Below are 25,558 nucleotides of genomic sequence, written 5' to 3'. Positions count from 1 at the left end.
ACAAAAACATCAACTCCATGAGGACAAGAATATTCATCTGTTTTTTTTTTCTTACAGCTGTATTTCTGAATTAACGTACAGATCTAGAATTTAAAAGAGAGGTGTGGATTTCAAGTAAGAATGTGGGAAACATCAATATATAATTGGTACTTGAAACCATGAAGTAAATGAGATTACCCAAGAGATTAAAGAATGTGATAAAAGCAGGCCTACATTACTTTAAACATTTAATAGCCAGATAAAGAACTTTAAGCCAGCCAGGAAGCTGAGAATAAATAGGAGGTAAGAGGAAAAATAGAGTGTGGTGTTATCAATGTGAAGGGATAGAAGAAATGTTTCAAAACAGGAGTGGTCCACTGCATTAAATGCTGCTAAGAGTTTAAGTAAGATGAGAATTGAAATGGTATTTTAACATAGAGATCATTTCTGGCCTTTGGCACTCTCAATGGACTAGTGCAAGGACACAGCCAGGCTGCAGTGGGAAGAAGAAATAGAGACAGCAACGTAGATGGCTCTTTCTAGAAGAGAGGCTGTGAATGAGAGGAGAGAGATTTGTGAGTATCTGGAAAAGAATGTGTGGTTGAGGTAGAATAGTTCTAGGATGGGGAAAACATGAGTATGTATATATGCTGCTGATAAAATCATGTGAGTCAATTTAAAGATACTTTATATTGCAAGGGAAATCTTTTTAGATGTTCCAATATAGAAAGACATGACTGGCTAAGCTAAAATGTGGCAGAAAAATACCAGGTACTCAAATAGTTGTCAAATTTAATACGAGCTAGTAGTACATTACAGCAGGCAGAATGATATCATCATATAAAGGTAGGAAAAGGGTATGCTGACTTTGTGATGTGACTTGAGTTGTGAGTAGACCAGTCATTATGGAACAGGGTCCAATTCTGAAGCCCACAGCAGAAAAACAATATGGAAAACACACTTGGGAGAGTAGAAAGGGGGCCCCAGAGATGTTTAAACATTTGAGAGAGTTTTTTTTGTTCACAGGCCATGGGAACTTACCTAATTTATACTAGAAAAGGAAAGTTTGAAGGGAGATTAAGTAATAGACTTCAAAGAATGTCTAAATGTACAGTGAGCAGAAATGTTCTTTTCCTACTCAAAAAATAATTTAGACAGTAACTGGAACTTGGGTTAGGCTGTCTTGAGTATAACAGCAGTGGTGGAACTCCACCTACTCTTGATTTTTGAAGAGGAGAGTAGGCAGTTAACCTTCTTAAGGTTGCTTCTAAGGGAGAGAGAGCCTTTCCTGAAGATAGTGGAGAATGAATGACCTCTCCAAGACCTTTCAGATCACAGTCTTACAATCTACAATTTAAGTGCAAACTGCAACGTTTCCTTTTGGAATCTTCTTTCTCTGAGGGTAAAGTTATATTTGATTTCAAAATGATTTAGGGCAATTTTAGGAAATAATAGGAATACATGGAGAAGTCTCACTTTTGTGGGCTGTGGGGTACCTATTCTCATGAATATGTTTAAATGGTTCTATTTCCCCCTTGATAATAGCTTAAGAAGAAGTTCAGCATTATGGTATACTCTTCAGTGATTTCCAGCAAAGGTGCTTTTTTGGAAGGAGTTAAATAATATAAGAAGGCTAAGGTAATTTTACTGTAATGAACTCTTTATTTCTGTTAAAATGCAGGATATGAGTAACTGAAAAATCTCCAATGATCAGAACACTTTCTTCAACCATTGATGATATTCCTCTCCTCCTCCTCTTCCTACACACACACACACACACACACACACGCACACACACACACACACACACAGAAACTTCCAGGAATGCTTCCAATAAGCATTAGAAATGATGGATTAGAGCTTCTCTTCCTTTGCCAGTTCAGACCCCAAATCTCGGCCCTAACCAGAGATGGTAACCAAGCACTAAAACTGCCAAAAGGTTAAGAAAGGGAGAACAAAGGGAACTTTATCATCACAAAACGCAAAATTAACATCTAAATACTCTAGTTTTCACAGTCAATCACTGTCTTGGATATTAACAATGACACCACTGTAGTATCCTCCCTGTTAACCAGGGAACATTGTTGAAGAACCTGGCCTGGAACCGGAGACTCCCAGTGCCTACATAGAAAGACTTCCTTCTGATCAATATGAACAATTCTGGGGTTTCCCCAGCCAGGTCTATTGTTATCACTTCCCTTTGTATAGTGTGACACAGCTCATTACATTTCAAGCATCCTCACCTCACTGATGCATACAAATATGTTTTTATTAATTAATTAATTTATTGCTGCCAAGAGTTGGAGGGACTCTGTAGTTGCTCACGGCTTTGAACTACCTTGGGGAGGGTCTAAAATTAATTTCTTATCCTGTTACTATAATTGATTAGGGGACTTAACATTTTTTGGTACAAAATCTTACCCCTAGTATATCAGACTTTGAGGCAGTTTTTAAGGTTTAGAGATTTTAACTATAAAACCAACAATGGTATAGCCATGTCCTAAGTGTTTTCAGTAATCACCTGTTAATGAAGCAGAGAAAGACGTGGCTCCACTGAAACTAATGTGTCTTATCCTAAAGGTTCAGCTGAAGTAGAACCAACAGTGGGAAACACAGCCAGAACAGGAAATGATATGGCCGGCACCCTTCTTTGTTTCTGAGAAGGATGGAGACACAAAACGGGAGTAAAAATGTGAGAATTAATTGACAGCTTCCGTCTCTCATGATCATTGCAGATAAATGAAGGCATTTTCACAATAAATTAATTGTTTTCTCGCAATTTAGATAAAAAAAATAAATAGTAGTATGCCAAGATTATATTTAAAGCTCCAATTAACCTCATGCTTTTATCAAACTGCCTAGGCATTTAAAGTACTATTGAAATAGCCTTGGAATGCTTTATTCAATTCTAGAGAGGCAAGTGAAGTTCAAATAATAAACGTATAAGTAACCTTCTGTGTGAGTATTTGATATTTAAGTACAGCCTTCAAAAATTCAAATGAAGATAAATAAATTACTGCTTGAGATATGGTGTTCTGGTTAATAGCATAAGGTTTGGAATCACAGAGACCTATCTTTGAATACCCACTCTGATGCTTACTAGGTTTGTAATCTTGGACAAATTATTTAATCTTTCTGACCCTTGGTTTTCTCATCTGCAAAATGGGAATCACAACACAATGCACTCAAAAGGTATAACCATGGCACTAATACTAAGACCTGTTGTATTAATTTAGGTTCACCCAGAAGTAGACCCTAAGACAAGGATTTGAGTGCAAGTGGTTTAATTGGTAGATGATACCAGAAAGCTGTGGTGGGAGAGTAAGGAAATGAATAGGAATGGTAAGGAAGTCAATACAAGACATATTAATAAACAGATTATCGCTGTGGGCAACTGTGGCTCAACCCACTGGAAACCTCTGGTGTAGGGTTCCCCTATCCAAGGAGTGAAGAAAATGAGATATTTATCCATCAACTCCTGTCCATCAGTGGTTGAGTGCTGTTCCAGGGACGTTTCCTCCCCAGCCCTTCCCACCTGTTCTGCAAGTGGGTGAGCTTCTCCCGTGGCCAGAGCAAACGCCCGCGCAGAGTCACAGGTGCTTGCCTCAGGGTTTACAGGAAGGACCAGTGCTGAGGGGATGTGGGTTTGGCGTTAAGGGCCAAATTTGAACCACCTGCCCCCTTCAGGTTTCTGTCAAGTGTTACTGGAACACAGTCATACCCACTTATTTATATATTGTCTATGGTATGGCTGCTTTTAGTACATAATGACAAAGTTGATCGCATGACCCACAAAGCTGAAAATATTTACTATCTGGCTCTTTACAAAAAGAGTGTGTTGATTCCTTATCTAGTTGGAAGCACAAATGAGATTAGAATTTAGGCTTCTTGACCTCCAATGCAGCAATTTCCTAATTACACTTGAGACTTGCTCTCTCCAAAATTAATTACAGGAAGAGATGGTTTTACCAGAGTTGAATCAACTAGAAACCTCTATTAAGTGGCGCTTCTATGTGTCTATATATACTATGGTCATTCATTTCATAGTCATTACCCTGGGGCATTTGAAGAACTCCAATATCCTGATTTGGAGCCTTCACATTAAGTATGTTCTACATGCAATTTCTTTCGAAAATGCTAAATCGGGTATTGTGGAATGTGAATGTTCCCAGACCCAGCAGCTTGTGGATAAGAAAGGATTCACATTGACATTTACAACCAGATTTACTGGCTCTTTGCCTCCATCTGCCACGCAGGCCTTCAGTCCCATGCAAAGTCCTGTCTACCTAAATGCTTCTGAGAGTCTCTAGCAGAGCTTCGTATAAGCATGGCTATCCTCCCCACAGGTCTCTGAGCTGCTCTGTTAGGCAAATACTGTCTGGGCTTAATATGCTGTCCATTTACTTGAACGTCCAAGCTACAAAGTCCTTGGGGGGTGGTGGAGGGGAAAAGAGTGGTGGTGCTGAAGTAACATGGAGTTCCCTTTGGCAACCACAGCACTGGATCTCATTCAAATTTCACTCCATGTTGCATGCAGGAGGAGGGACAAACTCCTTCCCACTTACCATAGGCTTATGGCAGTAGTTCTTAAAGTGCGGTCCCAGGACCAGCAGCATCAGCATCACCTGGGGACTTTTCAGAGATGCAAATTCCCAGGACTCACCCAAGATCTACTCATTTAGTAACTCTGGGGTTGAAGCCCAAGAATCTGTGCTTTAATAAGAAACGGGTAATTTCAATATATGGCAAAGTTTGAGAACCACTGACAGAGGACACTGGATACAGACCAACACCTTCATCTCTGCTTTCTCCCCTTTTCCCCAATGTAGCAGTTTGTGTGTAAAGATAACCACAATAAGGACTCCCATCCCTGTCTGCATGCCCCTTTGCAATGACACTGCAGCTCCTCCCTTCAAGAGGTGAAGTCTATTTTTCCACCCCTTGAATCTGGGCTGGCCTTACAACTTGCTTTGACCAGTAGAATGCAGCAGAAGCAATGTCATCTGAATTCTCGAGTCTAGTCAAGAGGTCTTGTAGGTTCCACTCGTACTCTCTTGAAACATTGCCCTGAGAATGCTCCAGTCCAGTCTACTGGAGGATGAGGGGCCTTGTGAAGAACCAATGTTCTCCAGCCAACAGCCAGCTGTTAGATATCTGAGTGGGTCCATTTTAGACCATCTAGCTCCTGTTGAGTAGTCAGATAACTGCATGCACATGAATGACCCCTAGCAAGACCTTCAGAATAACTATGCAGCTAATCACAGCCCAAACTGCAGACCCACAGAATCATAAGCAAGTAAATAATTCTTGTTTTAAGCCATTACATTTGGGGTGTTTTTATGCAGAGATAGATAACTGATACACTCAGGTATCTAAGCAACAACGATTGCAAAAAAAGTTTTTTTCCAGCATGCCTATTTGTCCTGCAAATTGAAACAATTATATAGCTCAGGCAGGACCACCTTATCATATGATATAATTTAAGTAAGCGGCCATAAGGGATCTTGGTTTAGTATTCTTAAAAAAGCCCTTTCGGCCTCAGTTTCCACACATATAGAAGAAGAATATTCAATCAGATGGTAATTTCAATGATTATCCTAGCTTCATGGTTCTATGGTTTTAAGAAATTCAAATAAATTGATTTATTCTACTCGAGAAGAAAAGACACAGAAACATATCCCACTTTTACTCCCTGTACATCCAAGATTGAGTTAAGTAACATTAACTACTGGCTAGGTGCCTCCATATCTAGAATTTCCATTAGGTTCTTGGACAGAGAGATAGTGCAAGGCACAGCAACAAAACAAAACAAAACACAGGCTTTGGAGCCTGACACACTTGGACTGAAATCCTGGCTCTGTTTCTTCCCAGCTGTGTGGCATTAATCTAGCGATTTCCCATCCAAGCCTTGGGATCCTTACCCTAAAAAAATTGTGTTTAACCACGTGTACTTTGCAATTATTTTGAGGATAAAGACATATATGTAAAAGCAGCTAGCACAATAGTAGGAGTGCAATGGAAAAAACTGACTATGATGAATTATAAATTATATTACAATATAGTACATGAAATAATAATTATATATCAGAACCATATTACAAAACAGATTTTCATTTTTTATATTGTATTTATTTCAGATTAACTTTCTGGAAGTCAGGAATACAAATATTTCTTGATTCTGATGTTTAAACCACCATGTTAAAGAAAAAAGAATGTTTTCTTTGAATAAAAGCAGTTCTGGATTTACCTGTCTCCCTATTGATTCTTTTCATTCAACATTTGTGCATTTATCATTTTTACTTTATACCCAGTTCTGTGTTAGTTTGCTATAGGAAATAAAAAGCCCTTGCTTTTGAGAAAATTCCTCTCTCCCTCAGTTCTTCTCCAGCTCTGGCCCCAAGTCCACCAGCTATTACCAGTGGCTTGGAGCTGAGGGCATTCTCAGACTATCCCTACTGGCAGCAATGTGGAGGGAGCAGGGGGCAAGGCAAAGAGTGGTAGGGAGAGATGAGGCTCTTAGGTGGGGGAGAATGAAGTAGGACAGGAGATATGAAAGATGTTGTCTCCCACTGCTTCAACCACGCATCCTCTTGCCCTCTGCTCTGGTCTCACTGGTCTTGATATTCTTCCATCTTGTTGGCATCTTCAAGACCTTTGCTCTAGCCATTCTCTCTCTGCCTGGAATACTTTCCCCCAGACATATACGTGCCTTATTTCCTCACTTCCATCAGGTTTTTGATGTTCTCTTAAGAGAAAAGCTTTCCTGACCAAACTACAGACAACCACGTCCTCATTCCTGCTCCCTTCCTCTCTTACCCTGCTTTCTTGTTCTCCATAACTCTGTTTCTCAAACTTTAGTGTGCACACAAATCACCCGGGGATCCTATTAAAAGGCAGGTTCTGAGTCATTGGGTCTGGGGTGGGGCCTGAGATTCTGCATTTCTAACAAGTGCCCATTTGACATCAATCTGTGGACTACACTCTATAACGCTTAACAATACTGAGATAGTATCTATTCCCTTTTTTATTAGCTCATCGCCTTTCTCTTCCAGTCAGAGTATACGTTTCATGAAAGAAGGGACTTTATCTTATTCTATGCTGCATCCTCAGCATCTAGTATGATGCCCAATACATAGAATTTACTCAATAAATATTTATTAAGTGGATGAATTATATATGTTGCTGAAAATCAAAACTGAAACATGGTATTTTCCATTAGAAACACTATCGTTACATTTAGGTACTATACAGGTTAAACAGATTTCTGTGCCCTGGTTTCGGAACCTTCCTACCATGTGTAAAGTCGCTTAAATAGGGGCATAAACTCATAATTATGTTCACAGTTCAACAAATTTATAAACAAATCACTGGAACCCAATCTCTTTACAGAATTAGAGCATCTGAGGCTGAACGTACCAGAGAAAGTTAGAGAACAAATACCAACAAATGATTCTATAGGGACAAACTATGCATGTGTGCTGAGGGAACCAAAAATTACAGGTCATAAAAAGAAATAAACCTGATATAATTAGTTGACTATAATCCCTGATATAGCACTTTTAGTGTCCCAGATTGAGGGGGAAAAAAAATGGGACACTCGCACATCTTTTTCAAGTCTCCAATGTCATTAAATCTAACTCTGATGACTGCTCAGCAACCCCAGGGGGCACATGAGACACACTGTCCCCAGACTGTATGGCCTCTTTTAACCCAAGCACTATTTATGCCTTCTATTGAATTACCATTGTGCTATCCTGGCTGTGATCTTTCCAGTGTGGTATATTTCTACTTGATATAAAATAAAAATCAACTTTACTTGAAGAACCAGTCACCATGCTTTAATATTTCAATCATTTGATCTTTGAAAAGTAGACAAGGCACACACACACAAAAAAAACCCAAAGACTAAAGATGTTTTTAGTTCTGCCTAATTACAGAATTGGTACAGCAAAGAGGTTTTCTGGCTCCTTTCGCCTGAGATTCAAAGCCAGCATTAATATTGCCATGATATTTTATGCATAATTTCTACTAATAAATGAATAGAAAGTGAAATAAAATAGACTGAAAATATGCAGTAAAATCAAAAGTTAAAACTATAGCTAAATGAAGAAACATTCCTCCCTCAATTCTACTTGTGGTAGTCACGGTCCATTTTTCCTTTTCTTTTCTTTTCTTTTTTTTTTGGTGAGGAAGATTAGCCCTCAGCTAACATCTGTTGCCCATCCTCCTCTTTTTGCTGAGGAAGACTGGACCTGGGCTAACATCCATGCCCATCTTCCTCTACTCTATATGGGATGCCACTACAGCATGGCTTGATAAGTGGTGCATTGGTCCGTGCCCAGGATCCAAACCTGCAAACCCTGGGCTGCTAAAGCAGAGTGCACGAACTTAACCACTATGCCACTGGGCCAGCCCCCATTTTTGTTTTTCTTGAACTAAAAATGGAAGAGTTCTGAAAATTGTTGTGAAATGGGACAGGAGAAGGTGCAAGGAGGACTGGGCGTGTTTCCGTGGTTTCAGGGATTTGAATAGGCATATTGTAAGAATATTGTCGAAATGATATAGGATTCAGCGAGATGGAATCCTCATGTATTTAGTGTTAGTGGGTATTCTGTTGCTCTACCTTGATCCTCTCTTCAGGGACAACACATCCAGTCCTGCCGCTGGGAGTATTGGTTGTTGATGGTGTTCCCTACTAAGAATTGTCTTCAGCCCCAGAAAATTCTTCTAAGGTCTCCCTTTCCTCCCAGCAGGCAGTCCATGGGCATTGACTAGCTGGTTCAGGAATGCAAAGATCAGGCCCGCTCCCTGCAATTCAGAACAGCTCTGCAGAGCCAGCCCAGCTCTAAGGCTTCCACGGAATTGGCTGAGGCCTCTACTGCAGTCAAATCACCCTTTAGCCTCTTCCGTTGTCTACTCCCATGTACCTTTCTTTGTCGTAGGTGTATCTTCAGAGAACACACCCCAATGTACTTTTGTCACCCAACGCTCTGAATCAGAGTCTATATCCAGGGAACCTACTCTAAGACATTTTGCATAGTAAATAACACAAAGGTTTACTTCTATTTTCAGAATAGCAATAAATTTTCCCTTTCACTCAGAGATCACCTGACTGTTGTGCTTTTGAGCAAATGACTACAGCCAAAGAGAATGTAATCCAGCATACTTACAGGCTCCAATAGTGGTCAGTCCAGGAGCTGGGCCAGGCTGCTTTGCCCTCAGCTCTTGAAGTAAATGGGTTACCGCCTTCCACTCAGAGTTCAAATCTTCTAACTTCCTCTTTAATAGAAAAGCATACATGTTATTTACTTGATTAACATCTTGAAGATAACTTAATTAATGAAGTTATTAACTCATTTTGTGAATACATTATTCTATTTTTATTGTATTTTACTTCTAAATTAATTTTTCTGGATAGAATTCCCTTCAAAAATGTTATAATTATTTTAGCCAAACACTCTACAAATATTTATCGATTGTTTGTTGCACACAGGCTCTTGCTTCAGGCATAATTTCACTTAAAAGAAGTAGAGTGCAAACATTAATAAAAGCAAAACAAATAAACAAAAAACAGTGTCATCTCAGCAATTGGCTTGACTCTTTTAAATAGTATCTAGTGTGGCTGCATATGAGAATTATCCAGAGAACACTAAAAATATCCTAATGTCCTGGCACCCCCCCAATCAATTATATTAGAATCTTTTGGAGGGAGGGGCTGTGGTCCACACGGGATATGGCACTCAGAGTTTACTTCAAGGAATGACTCTTGTCCTAAGTGGTGGAAAAGATGTCAGTAGACATCCTTCAGTTGTCAGTCCCTTCAGGGACGGTCTCAGCTACTGAGAGTTGCCTGGCCCAAGGGTGTGCCCTTCCCAGGGAAGCCCTGATTCAGTGACTAATCCAGGGGTGGGTATAAAGGCTCAGACAATTTGGCTCAAGCAGGACACCTGGAGGGCCATTTCAGCTGCAGAGCTCTTAATAGAGTCAGCCAAGCCTGTACATGGTCAGTGGCGTGCTGGTATATGCTTAAAACTGGCTGTCTGGGGAAAAAAAACCCACCCTGATTCTAGTGTTTGCCAATTTCTGTGGTGTAAATACTCCCACCTTAGCCAATTTTAAGTTACCAAGATAATGTCAAGCGGCTCACAAAATGTCTGAAAATTTGACGGTAGGCCTTCATGAGTAGACACAGGCTGGCTCCCGTACATCACTGGATGGCCACATCATTATTTACCACCAGTAGAATGTGAGCAGAAGTAATATCTGTCAGTTCTGGGCCGAGGCTTTTAAAAAAATGAGTGAGGTTTCTCCACCCTTCTTTCCCTTTCCACTGGCTAGAAGCAGAGTACTCGAAGGTCCTAGGGCAAACCTACTCAATGGACTGGGGGAATAATTAATCCTAATGCCCTGGAACAGTGGCTCTTGTACTTTAGGATCATCAGAATCACCTGGCAGCCTTGTTACACCACTGGTTGCTGGGTCCCAGCCCCGGAGTTCTAGATTCAGTAGATCTTAGGTGGGGCTCAAGAATTTGCATTTCCAACAATTTTGCAGTTGATGCTGATGCTGATTGTCCAGGACCAAGCCTTAAGCCTAAGGCATACATTATACCTAATGAATTACCTAAGCATTTACAATGAACTTGTTACGTACCATACTTGACAAAATAAGAAAATAGGCCCTTACATTATTTTCTATAGGACTTAATTCTCTTGAGGAACTCCACGTGAGAAAAACTGCCAAGGGAATAAATACTAAAATAAATACTAAAAATTCATCGCTTCTTAATTTAACCATCATGTATGCTCTCAAGATGTTATGTCTATTGTGTCTGACATCATGTCAAATCAGGGCCTTTAATTTTTTGTCCCAGAGTGCACGCTGTTAAACATTTACTATCACATCAATGCAAGAACTCTTTTATTTATTAAAACATAAGCCTTGAATCCAAAGGCAAACAAAACAATACCTCTGATCAGTGAGGAAAACTACCACTGAAAGTCATGACGTGTGGAAATATTTTTCCATTCTGACATCAGAGCTAAACATTGAGAATTAAATATTATAAAAGGCTAGCGAATTAATGTATATTTGGTCTCTTGATTCCCCTCCAAAGTTGCAGTGACTTCACAAGGAAAGAATATTAAGAGCAACTAGGGGTAACCATGCTGATAACAAAAAGTAGCAAAAGATAATAGGGAGGAGACAATAAACATAAAAGCACATAACTAGAAAATGTAGTGATCTTCATCATTTACTGAAAGGAGAACAGTGAAACATATGGTGAAGTCTCATCATATATCATTGAACTTATAGGAAGTCACATATATGTTCCGAGAGAGAGGGAGGGAAGGAGGGAGGGAGGGAGGGAGGGAGAGAGAGAGAGAGGGATTAGCGATTGATTTAAATACTGCTGAGATCTGCCCACTCTACCACTCAATAAGCATATGGCCCCAGAGTGAGTGGGCGAGGAGAGATGGGAGTTTGCTGTTCCTACAGTTGGCTGAAGTTCCACTTTCTTCTCATAGTGTAAGCATCTCACTGCGTTGAGTTTGATTCTAATATTTCAAGGTACATATTGATCTTAAAACCTGGCTTTTAAAAGCAAATTAACTACTTCATCTGGGTCTCAACTCAATAAACAGTGATCTGTATTGAACTTCATATTCCACGTGTGTCGTATAACGAAACAGAACAATAATTGATGCTTATAATGATGCCCCTGAAAATTAAGAAAAGTTTAAATTATATTGTGTTTTAGAATCCGAAGTCCTGGATTTCAGTCCTAACTCATTACTACCGGTTGTGTGATCGTTGGCAAATCAGATAGGTCACTCAGATTTATCACCCTTGAAATGTGGATATAACACTATCACCTAATTCATAGCTTTGTTGGAGAAACTAAATGAGATATTTTATGTGAAAAGAACTCTGTGGACTGTAAAGTACTATAAAATTGTTGGTTAGTTATTATGCACTGCTTAATGAAGCAAAAGAGAAGATAATCAATAAAAGTTTTCATTAAAATAGTTAAAAATGAAAATATTTCAATGCTTAAAGGACTAGGTTTTGGTTATCCTGAAAATAACATGTTTATATATTCAATTCCCTTTTATTAATACATAAACTCTACAGTCTACTCATTTATTCAAATGTTACCTTGCCCACTGTTATTTCTAGATGGGTAAATGAGGTGTTATTTTAATTTCAAATGTAGAGATTTAAAACCCTAAGTAGTATCCCTCCAATGTGCCACAAACATCTGAAGATATTGCAAAGTGTCAAAAAAGTAATAAGCTCAGAATTGTACATTCCCCAATCTTTCTTAATTATTAGCAAATAACATCACATAAAATGGCTATAGATTTTAATTCAGCTGGTCACAAAAACACTTGCAACTTTTTCAAGTATCTGGTATACTTTAGACTTGAAATTGATTATTTACATATTATGGAAGTTCTTTTTTGTTTAGTTTTGTTTTGCTTTTTGGTTCTCTGGCATATTTTGGTTCTGTGCCTATATTTTCTATTCTCTCATCATTTCTATTAGGCTGTAAAGTTCTTTCAGGGAGCAAAAAATGTTTGGCTGTGGCAACTAATGCAGCATTCTTCACATAATAAACTTTAAGCAGTGCTCAATAAGAATCTGTAAAAGGTAACGATTTGCTAATCACCTTAATAATCTTTAACCAAATTTAACGGAATCAAATATATGTCTAAATTCTAACATCTTTAAATATAAAATCAGTGGGATAATGGTTATCAAGTACTATTCTTGATTAGATTCCAGAATGTCGAAACTTTGAATATGCTAAGTAAATTGCAGATCCCAGGCTTTTCTCACAAGAGCTCAAAACTCAACAGTCACAGTGGATTCATACTTTACCCAAAGGGAGAAACTTGGAGGTCATTTTTTTGTGTGTGTGTGAGGAAGATTAGCCCTGAGCTAACAGCCGTGCCCATCTTCCTCTACTTTATATGGGACGCCGCCACAGCATGGCTTGACAAGCAGTGCGTCAGTCCCCGCCCAGGATCCGAACCTGAGAACCCTGGGCCGTCAAAGCAGAGTGGGCAAACTTAACCACTACGCCACCAGGCCAGCCCATTAGAGATCACTTTTTAAAGACGGCAAACTTAGTTTCATTATAGGGGACTTTCACAACTGAGCATTATTGTCCATTGTATATAATTTGCTTGGAAATAGTCATTAAATGTTAAGGCAATTGTAACAATGTGAAATTTTTCTTTATGAAGAGCAGAAATTAATTACAACAAAAAATGATTTCTAAATGTATCTTTTCTAAAGTTTTCAGCTCTGAGTTTGGGATTTTCAAAATTTAAAAATCCTATATTTTTCTCTTGTGTCAATGGTTGGCATGCAATTAATATCTGATATATAAATAAATGAATCTACCTATGACTGTGTATACACAGACATGCATGTAAATATTGTAATCGAAACATCTGTGTCTCTGTGTCTGTCTCTACAAATGCAACTAACACAACTGAGGACCGGGAGTGAAATTCAAATCTCTAAAATGCTTGCCCAGTTCTAGCATGAGCTACTGAGTAAGCCTAAATTGAGACTTTTCTCCCAAATATTGCCTCAGAAAAGAGTTAGCTCATATTAGAGCCCTTATAATGTTTTTCGCGTCTCAGTTGTTTTATTTTGAACAACAAAGTTGCACAGTAGCCTCAAATAACCTCAAGAGATGTGAATTTGGGATGCTTATAGAAGTTATCTGACAGAATTGGTTCACGAAAAAAAAGCGGTGAAGAAAGTTGATAAACCGTTAGTAATTATTCCAAGGGTGTAACCTTACACTTACCAGTGGTGAAGACCATTATAAACAAGTCTTTTAAAGCTAGTTTAAAAAAGCAAAACAATAAGTTATACTGATGGGGTGATAAACAGTACATATCTAAGAAAAATGAAAAGATTATCTCTCCTCATATTCTGTGAATGGGCAGTAAGGTTAGCGATAAAAATTCCAGTAATAATATTGAGGAAGTGAAACATGGCCCTTCAGATAACTGGTAGCTAGCTAGGCGTGATGGTCCCAATTGAACATAAAAGACAGTAACAGAAAATAAACTAGACAGAGACAAGGCCACTCCAGGGCCACGTCTGGAATGAGACAGAGACCCAACCCACTCTGCCAACACAAAAATGACTAATATGAGGCACTTCTACTACTTTAACAGTGACAGCTCTGCCCTGCTTTAATTCCCTCACCTTCTAGATAAAAATTAAGATACCCCATCACCACATTAACTGTTTCTTGACAGCATCTAATACTAAAATGGCTTCTACTTCCCCAATTCTTGCTTAGAATCATCCAGCCAGCCAAACCCTCTAAACAGCTCTTTCCAATGCCCTGTAACTGAGATACCCCACAGTTTCTGTAGAGAGCTTTCTCCCTTGCGGCAGTAAGCTAAATGATCCTAACATTTTGTTTTGTTTGTTTTTTTCTTACTTTTTGATTGTAGGTATGTTCCTAGTAGTCTTTGGACAGAGAGCTTTAACAGCATCATATGGGGATTCAAATAGCACCATATTGCAAATAACTTAGAAGAAGGATGATGAGTTCTAGAATTTTGGAATATACATATGAAGAATGTGAATGAAATTGTTTCAGAAAATATAAATGTTGCAAAAGCAATATTTCTAATTAGTGTGTTATTTTATAAAATGTGAGATTTCAAATATGGAAGTGTTAATTAAGAAATTAAATATACTTAGACATTTGGTAATCTCATCCATATTTTTAAATGTTTATGTGTATAAGTTGCTCTAAAACCTATCATAAATTTTATCTTACCAATGGGAAAGTGGGGCTCTCCTATTCAAGCATATGTGATGAACATTTATTCAACCTCTCATAGTCTAAGGCATTTTCCTCAGTTGTAAAGCTAACTTATAGTTTTAAAAGATAAAATTCTGCTATTCATATATATTAATAAATTATAAAATCTCTCTAATATTGTTTCTTTCTCTCTATAATTCTTCTTCAACATTTTCCATTATCACTGACATGGAAACCATGCTTACCAAATGAGTCAGTCAAAATGGACCTGTTCATTTGGGGGGATAGACTTATGTCTGTTATCTCTCTACTGATTTCTGATGTTACAAAAAAAGTCGCACCAGGTAAATGAGATCATGTGCCTGATAGATGAGCTATAAAATCCAAATATTGTTGCAATTGGAATGTTTAATTGGGCAATATTTTGACCAACAAGACACCATTCGACCTGCTATACTGTACATAAATCTTCAGACGCACATCTGTTGCGAGTAATATATTAAAAATTATCAGGCAAAAAAATAAACCCTAAGAAAGTTCTTGGAAATGTTAAGATGTTGATGTTGGCAGCAGAACAAACTTGGGAGAAAAAAACCCCAGCTTAATCTAGTTAATTAACAACAAAACAGCTGGGAAAATGGAACATCCCTGGTTATGATTGACTATAATTGAAAATGACTAATGATGCTGTCATTTTGCTCCTTATATCTGAGGAAATGATGCCTGGAAGATTCTAATTGCCATCTTGACCATTTGTTTATAGCAATTATTTTGTGTTAAAGGTTGAGGTGGAACCCTTTGGCCAAATACAGAAGGCTCCTAATGCCTTACTTTTTCTGTTACATTTAAAACAAATTCAAGAGCAGTAATAAAATATATTATTAGATTCATGTTAGAAAGAGGTTTTTTGATAATCTAAAAAGGTAGCAAAGCAAACCAGCTGGTTTAATATCACTTCAGCAAGTAACCAAGACATTTAAGATTTTATTAAATCTTAAATGTCTCAGTTCTAATATATGGAAGATGATATAAACATTTCAAAATACATGCACACATTTAAAAAATTTTAGCAGAAAGAGTAGTGTTCCAAGTTAAGCTAAAGAATGAGTATGAATAGAAGAAAATATCATCTAAATGCTTAAGTTCAAAAGAGAGTTAAAAAAAAATGATTTTAAAAACCAAATAACAAATGGCTTATGTTTTTGTAGCTGTCAATATTGTTGTTACTGATCGCAGTTGTTTTGTTGCTTTTTAACCACTTAATTGGGTACTATTGTGGACCTAGTCATTACTCTGTGGAAAATGGAACATATTAGAAATGATTCCATCACAACAGAATTATCATAAACTATTATTACCAATGGTATAACTTAAGCAAAATGTTAAACAATTCATCTAACTTATCCAACCAATCATCAACAATTTCTGAAGTTAAGACGAAGGAACAATATACAAATCAAATGAAATAAAAGTGTGTATCTGTGTGTGTGTGCATGTGTGTGTGTAGGTGTGTATGTAGGGGAGAGAGAGCGAGAGAGGAGATGGAAAGTAAAACAAAAATGCTTATTTCTTCAGTCATATTATTCTAAGATTTTTCCCATAATTTTGCGTCAGATATCTAGTGCTACATTTATGCTATTAGTAGAACTGTCCCATAATACATATTTCACCTTTAACAGGAAGTCTTCAAAGAAAATAAGGAATAAGTTAGTCAGGAATGACAAAAAAAGAAACTAAAAATTTACCATCGTTGAAAACTAAAGAAATCCTAGAGAAGCTGATAGAGTGAAGAGAAAGTAAAAAAAACTGAACAGGGATGAGCCTGGCTCCCGAACAGGACTCAGCTTGGGAGGGGAGCGTAGGAGCTGAATAGACAGGCTGTCTGATGCAGAATGTGGAGGTGCCAAGAGACAGTCAATTTTCTGAGAAACAGAATCATTCTCTGATGTGTCCTTAATTAGAACATCTGTAAGCAGTGGATATACTAATTATCCATTTAAGTACTGGATCTTATATACACACCACGGGGATTTTTGTTTTCTTTTTTTAAGAATATCACTTTCTTCTTCATAGTTGTTATAGTTTCCAAATGTACCTCCCTCAAAAAACAAAACCAAACTTCTTTCATGAAAATGTTCTGCAGGCTACTTGGACCTTTTCCCTTCTATTAAGGGGTAAGAAACCTGAATGTTAAGGAGAAAAGGCATTAGGAAAAGCACAATTTTTAAATTTTGATATATGAAATCAAAGTTGAAAACAGGCTTTGTTTATGTATTATCAGAGCAATGGATCAGCTTTCAGAAAAATCATCCCTAAGGTTTAAAAGGAAGTTTTTTTTTTTTAATGTAACGTCTACCAATTATTTTATTTTATTTTGTGAGGAAGATTAGCCCTGAGCTAACATCCCTTGCCAATACTCCTCTTTTTGCTGAGGAAGATTGGCCCTGGGGTAACATCCATGCCCATCTTCCTCTACTTTATATGTGGGATGCCTGCCGCAGCACGGCTTGATAAGTGGTGCGTAGGTGCACGGCTGAGATCCGAACCTGCGAACCCCAGGCCACCGAAGCGGAGTATGTGAACTTAACCACTATGCCACCAGGCCAGCCCCTGCCTCTATCTTTTTTTAGTATGTGGGCCACCAGCACAGCATGGCCCCTAACAGAGTGGTGTAGGTCTGCTCCTGGGAACAGAACGCAGGCCACGGAAGCAGAGCGTGCTGAACTTATCCACTAGGCCACCAGGGCTGGGCCTAAAAAGAAGTTTTTGATCCATGCAGAGTTTTAAACAGTCTCCACAACTTGCTGCCTTATATTGCTGGGTTCCATGTTCTGAACTATGAGGTCATTTTTGAGCCTCTAGTGTTTCAGGTTACCGCAAGCCCCAGCTAATCTTCAGGTATTTCCAAGACCGTGGCCCACGTCAAAAGCTGCACGTGAATCAACACCCCCCCAGTCTCCCAAATCACTCTCGTCCTTTTGCCACTACCAACTTGAAATCTCGATTCTCCTCCAAACCCACGGGTTAAATGGTAGAACAGGAATGGGTTTTCACTTAAGTTCTGTTTCTTCCAAACGAGCTGACTTGAGAGGAAATGGGGGAGGAGGGAAAGAGAAAAGAAGGAAAGAAAAAAGAGTGCTGACCTTACAAAATGGTTTTAAGGGCTGCAAAAGAGAAGGAAAGTTGACACCTTCTTGCTCTTTTATTTCAGAAAAATATTTCCTCTTTTACAATACTCACGCGACGGTAGAAAGCAGATATACTCAGACACGGCAGATCCCAGTTCTGATCTCAAAGTGGCCCAGGAGTTGAGGGTATGAGGGGAGGTGTGATAAGTGAGCATCAACTGCTTGCATGGTTTACATACAATGAAAACAAAAATTTTCTCACTGACTTTCAATTAAGACTTTTCCCTCTGTTTTTTACAAAGGCACAACAGTAAAAGCCAATTTAAATGCACATTTGTAATCCGTAACAATTGTGCCAAACCCTGTATAAAGTCTTTGAGGATCAAACAAGAGTAGCTAGAGTGGACCTATGAAATGGTCCATTTGTCTGTTTCATTGCTTGCTATGAGAGTCACTCTGTTAACCAAGAAAGATGTCTGCCTGGGGACTGGCTTTCTTTAAAGCATCAACAGAAACCCTGAAATTTGCTGCTTTTTGGACCTTCTCTAGCTCTCCAATCTAAATACTGAACACATTGTTACTTTATGAAAATTATCATACCAGGCTTGGAACTGGATGCAAATTATTTTTTTTTGGATGTTAGGAGTGGGGACAATGTATTCACGACTAAATGTCTATTTTGATATCTACAGAGAAATCTGTGCCTTGCAGCATCTGGTGTTTGGACATTAGGTTTAGGCTAAAACTTTCAATTTATCGAAGGAAATCCCCTTGTAAACTGTAAGGAAAACAAACAATTTTCTAGAAATGAAGCTTGGGCCAAGCATAAGCAGTGACCTTAGAGACAGAGTCTAAGTCATGGTAATGTTGTTTGCAAGGACAAACTAGTTCTGTATAATAAGGTTATTGACCTGCACTGATTTAGGGCAGTTTTAAACATGAGGGTGACGCTCACTAAGTCTCAGCCTGCAACAGCAGCTAGAGAAACCAGAACTGATCAATAAACAGCCACCATTACAGGCTCTGGGGAACCTTCATCATAACGGGAGCCATTATAATTTTGGTCAGTTACAGAAAACAGGGTAACCTATACCTAACGTCTATGTATCACTGGACTCTCATTTGCAAATGGAAGCCATTGACTAGCTATTTTTTGAAAACTGAGCTGGCTTTCCATTTCTCTCCTCATGTAATAGCCTGTGAATGAATGTGTCCTAGCCTTCAAAATGCGCACAGGGAAAGGAAAGAAGTGGAAAGCTTTCTCCCAGGCCAGCTTTTTACCAGAGAGAGAAGCAATTACATGACATTTCGTTAAAAATTCTTGACCCAATAAAGGACCGAAGCCCGAATGCCGATTTTCGTCTTTCATCAGAAAGAGCAACAGAGAAAAGAAAGGTCACGGACCAGATTGTGATTCTTTACAGCTGTTGGAGACAGACAGTATGATGCAGTAGCTTGATTTGAATTAAGCCAAACAATATGAAAAGCATCAAGGCTGGCAAGCAAAGCCATAAAGCCTCAAAGAATTTAATCTACCTTGAAGGTGGGACTACTTTTTGTAGTGATGGCAGCGCACCAGGATAGAAATGAGTCCTTTAAGGCAATGACTCCTTAATTGCCTTAAGATCCCAATATATAAATAGGGTATGTTGATCAAAAAGACAGCTCTGCCTCTGCTGCTGCAGTATGGCCAATATTTCTTGACAAGTTATTTCATTGATTATAAATAGACCACGTCAATGGCAAATGTACAACAGGGGAAGCATAACCCATTATGAGGTAATGGATATTGCTAGAGGTTGCTTCATTACCTTCACTGGCTGAGTGGCTGGTGTTTCCTTGTACAAATGCTGCCCTTTAGACAAAATCCCTTCCACATCCGGCTGTTTAGCTTGAACTTCTACTTCAGTTTCCTGGGGAAAAGAACACACACAGTGCAGATTAACTTCACAGTTAGCCATCAAATTACTAAATTTAAATATACCCTTGGAGACTCCACATGTAGTGCAGATCAATTTCTGCATGGTACATACAGGCACAAAAAAGTAGCTTTTAGTGCAGAGCAAAGAAATACAGGTCTCTGTGAAACACACTAAAATTTAAAAAATTATCCCAAATCTTCTTGAATTATATCATAATACTATTATATAGAAGCACAGACACTAACTTTCTAACTTTCAAAAAAGGAAAATGCAATAGTGAGAAGTATGATTTATGAATATGATTAATGTGGATAAATACTATTGTTAGCTTCGATAATCTCAGTAATCCCAATGTTCATTTACTTTACAAACTTCTTATTTTAACAGGATTCTCTTTTGGGCTTTGGATACAGAATTTTGTTTTAAAAGAGAAACCAAATAATTCTTACTCTATCACTGTCAAAATTATTAAGTTTCTTTCCAAAGAGTAAACACTTAAAGCACAGCATCAAGCTTTATTAATTATTAAGAAGTCAAATTAAATAGGCCTTTTGAGGAATGATTAAATTATTTTAAAACACTTGTTTGTTTTTCCTTAGTCTGGAGAAGACAGAAGTATGACAAAAAAAATTTTTAAAAAAACCTCTTTAGATATATGAATATAAAGTGCTTTGTTACTGGCTGCTGTCTAGCTCCCTTGAAGAGAAAACAAAAGAAATGTGCATAAACTGAAGCTGAAGGAAGTGAAGTTAAATATTACAGAAGACTTTTTGGATGGAACACTTGTTAAACACTAGGATGGAGTATCGATTAATCAATGTCAGGCGTCAGTCAGGGCCCGGGCAATCTTCCCTAGATAGCAACTCCTGATTAACCCATCTCTCCCTTCCTCCCTCTGCTACCCTGTAGCCTCCCAGCACTGCTGTGCGTACGTGTCTTCATGCCACTGTGTCCTTTATATACTGTGTTTGTACCTGTTCTCTCTCAGGGAGTCTCAGGGAGGCTTCTGAACCCAAATTACTGTAATCTTATACGGCACAGTAGGGTGTGTTTCAACTTATGGGTGCTCAGCACACGTTCTTGAAAGGGAATATTTCTTAAGTTCTTATTATAACAAATACTAGTGGGAGGTAGGCACTTTGGTTAAAACTATCCATAACATTAAGACTAAGCCTGTGTGTTAATGGGTATGTGTGCAAAACACACACACACCACTTTTAGGGACAATAATTATAGAAGAAACAAACGTACAGTTATAAGTATTAATTCACTCTCTATGAAAAAAATTCTAAAAGCGATTTTTTAAAAAATCTTGCAAAATTGTAACAAGTTCAAAATCAGAGTGTACTTTGTGAGGGTTGGGTATTTCTTTCTTCCTTTAAAATTGTTTATACGTGCACCCAGTGTAAATTCTATATCTTCAGAAAATGACCACAAACAGTCAATAATTTTACCAGTGTTTCAAGTATGCAGCCAAATGATTAACACGAACATCCTTCTCTCCCTGCCCCCAGTCTTCAATCGCAAATAAATAGTTTCAAAGAGCGCAAAGAATTGATGCTACTATTGGGAAGTCACCGGCAAATAGACAGGATTAAGAGACTGCATTTGATATTACAAGGAATTCCCTTAGGAGATGAACATACAAATTTTAACTCATGACATTTTCATTGGTAAATGTACAGAAACAGCAGCAAGGCTGACATTAGGGCAGCCTAGATATTATTTAGAACTCTGAGTTCTAAGCAGGTGCTTGCTAGATGGATGAGAAAAAGGGGACATGCCACGTGAAATGTCCATGTTTTGCACCTGCAGAAAGTAAAATATTCCCTCTTCGCGCCCCCAAATTAGCCCTAGGTTTAGTCCTCTGACGAATGAACGTTGCAGAGTCACATCATTTCCCTTTATAGAAATGTTTCCTATTAGCATGTCCTTCCGTCACAACTATTGTCATCTCTTCGTCCTTCAATCAAACAATGAAGAGTTCAAGTACCTGGATGAGTTTCACATTTGCTCCTACAGAAACAGAGCAATGAGTGAGAGAAATCATGTTCAGCTCTAAAATCTTTGTGGTTACTTCTCCTTGGCAATTTTCTTGAGAACTAGATCTCTAATTACATGCACTTTCGATAAATCACTTTAGAAAGGCCATTCTGAAGATAAATTTCTACAGTTTCCCTCACTAGCTTTATTTGCAGTGTGAATTTATTAGTTAAAAGATAGGTCAGTTATTCAGAGTCAAATATTGTTGCTTGAAGGGTCGACTGTAGTAAATCCAATTAAATTCACTTAAAATATTCTTTCGTATATTTTCTTAAGTTAGTGTGAGAAAAATATACTATATGAAGCTGATACTCATCCTGAAAAAAATTCAAGTATACGTGAAATAAATTTTAAAATTTTGATATCCCTCCATGCAATTAAAATTTGACATGGAAAAATTGAAAAGCAAAGCAAACAAACAAACAAAAATCCCCAGCCAAACCACATAATTATGCAAAGATAAGAAAATGCTGCTAAAATCCTTAGCTTTGCTGAAAATGCCAGCAAACTGCTATGATGATATTAACTGCTATAATAATATTAACAAACTAGAGTTGCCACAAGTTTATTACGTGTCAAACACCGTATGTTTCATACACTTTTCCTCATACTTACACTCCTACAAAAAGAGCATTACCTAATTTTACAGATGCTAAAACCGAGGGACATCAGGTCAATTGTCCAAGACCACACAGCCTGCAAATGGCCGAGTTGAGACTGTAACCAGGAAGTGTGTGCCACTAAACCTCCACTTTATTTCTTACTCTGCTGTGTATAGCCCATGTGTGTGTGTGTGAGTGCATGCAAAAATTGGCAGTCATATTTCTTAATATCGTGTTAATTTTTTCTCCTCCTCTTTAACTTCAATACATTCTATAATATCATTCCCGGGTGTAAATGAGAGAAAATCCTGTCTCTTCCCACAGAAAAGGAAATAAATTCTTACATAGCCTTTAAAATGCTCCAAGGGTGTCTCTTTGTGAGTTTATGATTGCCAAACTGATGATACCCAGGTCAGAGAATGGGTTTGAATACACCTTTTATCTCACGGATGGTCTCATATCTTTATATGCTATAAGATAAGGTGAAGGATGTCACCACTAAAACGGAAACATAGCTAATTATAGTGGCCGGTTTTTATAAGTAGAAAGTGTTCAACTTCAAAGAACATTCAGACAAGCAAGTCTTCATGGGATTTCAACACAAAAAGTCTCACTTCTAATAATAGAACATTTCCATTTAGGTTTTTGTCCCTGCCTTATTCTTAATATATCCCGGGCGATATAAGACTGTGCACCAGGAGTTAAGACACTTATGATGTGACTAGAGTTTTATTTTCATCATAATATTGACAGTTCACTATAATTTCATGCATAATTTTAACAAAATAATTCTTATTAATTAGGTAATAGGGAGTAACCCTTCATTAACACTCACTAAGAGAATATCACGGTGTGTTTTTAAATCCATCCCTGATAGGTTTTTGAAATGGAGTAACTCTCTAAGCATCTTCAGTCTTAGTTCTTTTTTTAAAAATTCCTTTATTGAGGTCATATTGGCTTACAACATTATGTAAATAGTTATTTCTTTTTAAACAGCATTTCTACTACTATTGGGGAGTTGCTGGTCTGACAAGCAGTGAAGCGATGGTTAGTGATGAAAAAAGATTAAACACCACCTTTGAGGGTGAAAGTAGCAATTCATATGCAAACTAACATATACTTCCATTTTCTAAGAATTGATTCATTGAATACTATATTTCTAATTCAATAGTAAGCTGGTTGTGTGTGTGTGTCGTTTGTTTTTTACTACAAATTTGGTGTCCCTACAAATAGTATAACAGAGATACATTTTCCCTTGTTTTTCTTTCTTATTTTTAATTTATGTACATCATTTTACCTATTGCTAACTTTAGAATATATGAATATATGTATATGTGTGTGTGTATCTGTAATATACACATATATGTACATATATATATATTACAATATAAGGAGAATATAAACAGCCTTTTCACATATGTTCCAACATTCATTCATTCATTTATTTGTTCCTTTGACAAATAGTTATTGACTATGTATTATATTTCAAAATCTTGGCTAGGAACTGTGAGTACTACAAGGCATACGGTAGTCCCTTGTGAAGGATACAGACAAACAATCACATATTACACTTGGAGTGCAACAGGTATAACAACCAGCAAAGTGCAATGTACAACGGGGCACAGAGAAGGAACTAATCGGTTCTGTTTAAGGGACAACAGGAAGGTAGGGACAGACCTCATGGGGGAAGAAAGGCTTGAGCAAAGGCTTGGAACAGAAACAGCTCATGCAACTGGTCGACAAAGGGATGGATCATAGAAAGTACTACAAGAGCGAACCTAGGATATGCAAAGACAGGAGCCAGAGGCAGCATGGAGATTCCACGTGGGGGAATGGGAAGAAATGGTGCAGGAGTAGAAGGCAAGAGCCAGAGAACAGAAGGATCTTTTATGCCACCCTTAGGACGTTAGTGGAGAAGCCAAAAAAGGGTTTTAAACATGGGAATAACACTTTGGATTCTAATTGATGTTCTAAAGGTGAATATATATGAATATATAAATAGACAGATATAAGACCTACTATTAATGTGCAGTTTTCCATTCAAATAAGCTGGTCTGAATGAGATACGTATACTGCTACTGAAAACAAAGAAATTCAAGATAAAAATGACAACTTTTTCCTTAGCAAACATAAGTGCCCATTCACTTAGTTTTCCTATTCATAAAGAGTATTTCCTGCCATTTGGCTATTTTATCAGTCACCACAATTAACGGTTTTTCCATCAAATCTAAGATATCATGGATTGTAAGGACCACTATTATTTTATGAACTGCTAAGAAAGTTAAAAAAAACCAATTTGACTTTGTAGACACTATTTCAGGAGATATCTCAGTTTCAGAGATGTTGAAATGTAAAAAAAATGCATTTTGGAATCAATGAAATTCTAAGATATTGGTGAATGATGGCTTTATTAGTTCATTATTATTCATCGACTCTGTGAACATGGCTGCCCTGTGGGTGAATACACTTTCCTCCCCATTGACTTGAGGCTTTACCATGTGCCTCACTTTGATCAATGAACTGTGGGCAGACGTGACTGCATGACAGCTGAGCTGGGTTTCTAAAGACAAGTCAAGATTTGCTAGTACCTCTAGTTCCTGTCTTCCACCATGAGAGAATAATGTACCATGTAGCAGCTGCTCTATCAGCCTAGGTTCTGAAATGATAAGGCATTTGGAGCAGATCTCCCGTCTAGAATGAGAAAACCTAAACTTGACACATAGTGTGGAGTAAAGCTGCAGTGATCTGTAGACACATGAGTAATAAATGTTTGTTGTTGGAAATCACTGGGATTTGGGGGTTGGTTGTTACCGGAGCAAGAGCTGACAATTACAACATTATAGTAAAACAAACAAACAATCCAACAAACAGAAGATATACGGCTTTCTGGAATGAAAAAAAAACAAAGTAAGCCTTTAAAATAAATGTGCCTTGGTCACATATATTGACTGCACCATCTCTCATTCCACATACAAACTGTTTGCTAAAAAGGGTAGCAAGAAACGAAAAATGAAATGGAATCAATATTGCGTTAGAGCCTGACTTCTCTGGCCTAGATCGTCAGGCAGATTCTGACAA

The 25,558-nt window shown here is 37.8% G+C and overlaps 1 protein-coding gene across 4 annotated transcripts in view; it reads right to left on the bottom strand.

Moving 5' to 3' along the window:
* The window catches only part of LOC101392552 (dystrophin), a 760,070-nt gene that overhangs the window by 656,020 nt on the left and 78,492 nt on the right, over positions 1-25,558 (bottom strand). For all 4 annotated transcript variants that reach the window (XM_004435057.3, XM_087426760.1, XM_087426761.1 and 1 more), the window contains exons 4-5: positions 19,725-19,826; positions 9,150-9,258 (exon numbers count right to left, since the gene is read on the bottom strand). The gene's annotated coding sequence lies outside the window, so the exon portion shown is untranslated. The remainder of the gene's footprint in view (positions 1-9,149; positions 9,259-19,724; positions 19,827-25,558) is intronic.

The sequence above is a fragment of the Ceratotherium simum genome, chromosome X (assembly GCF_057802395.1).
Source record: "Ceratotherium simum simum isolate JZ-2026a chromosome X, ASM5780239v1, whole genome shotgun sequence".
In the NCBI taxonomy this organism is placed as follows: domain Eukaryota; kingdom Metazoa; phylum Chordata; class Mammalia; order Perissodactyla; family Rhinocerotidae; genus Ceratotherium; species Ceratotherium simum.
The sequence above is the reverse complement of the archived record's forward strand: the minus strand, read 5'-3'. Positions and strand labels throughout refer to the sequence as shown.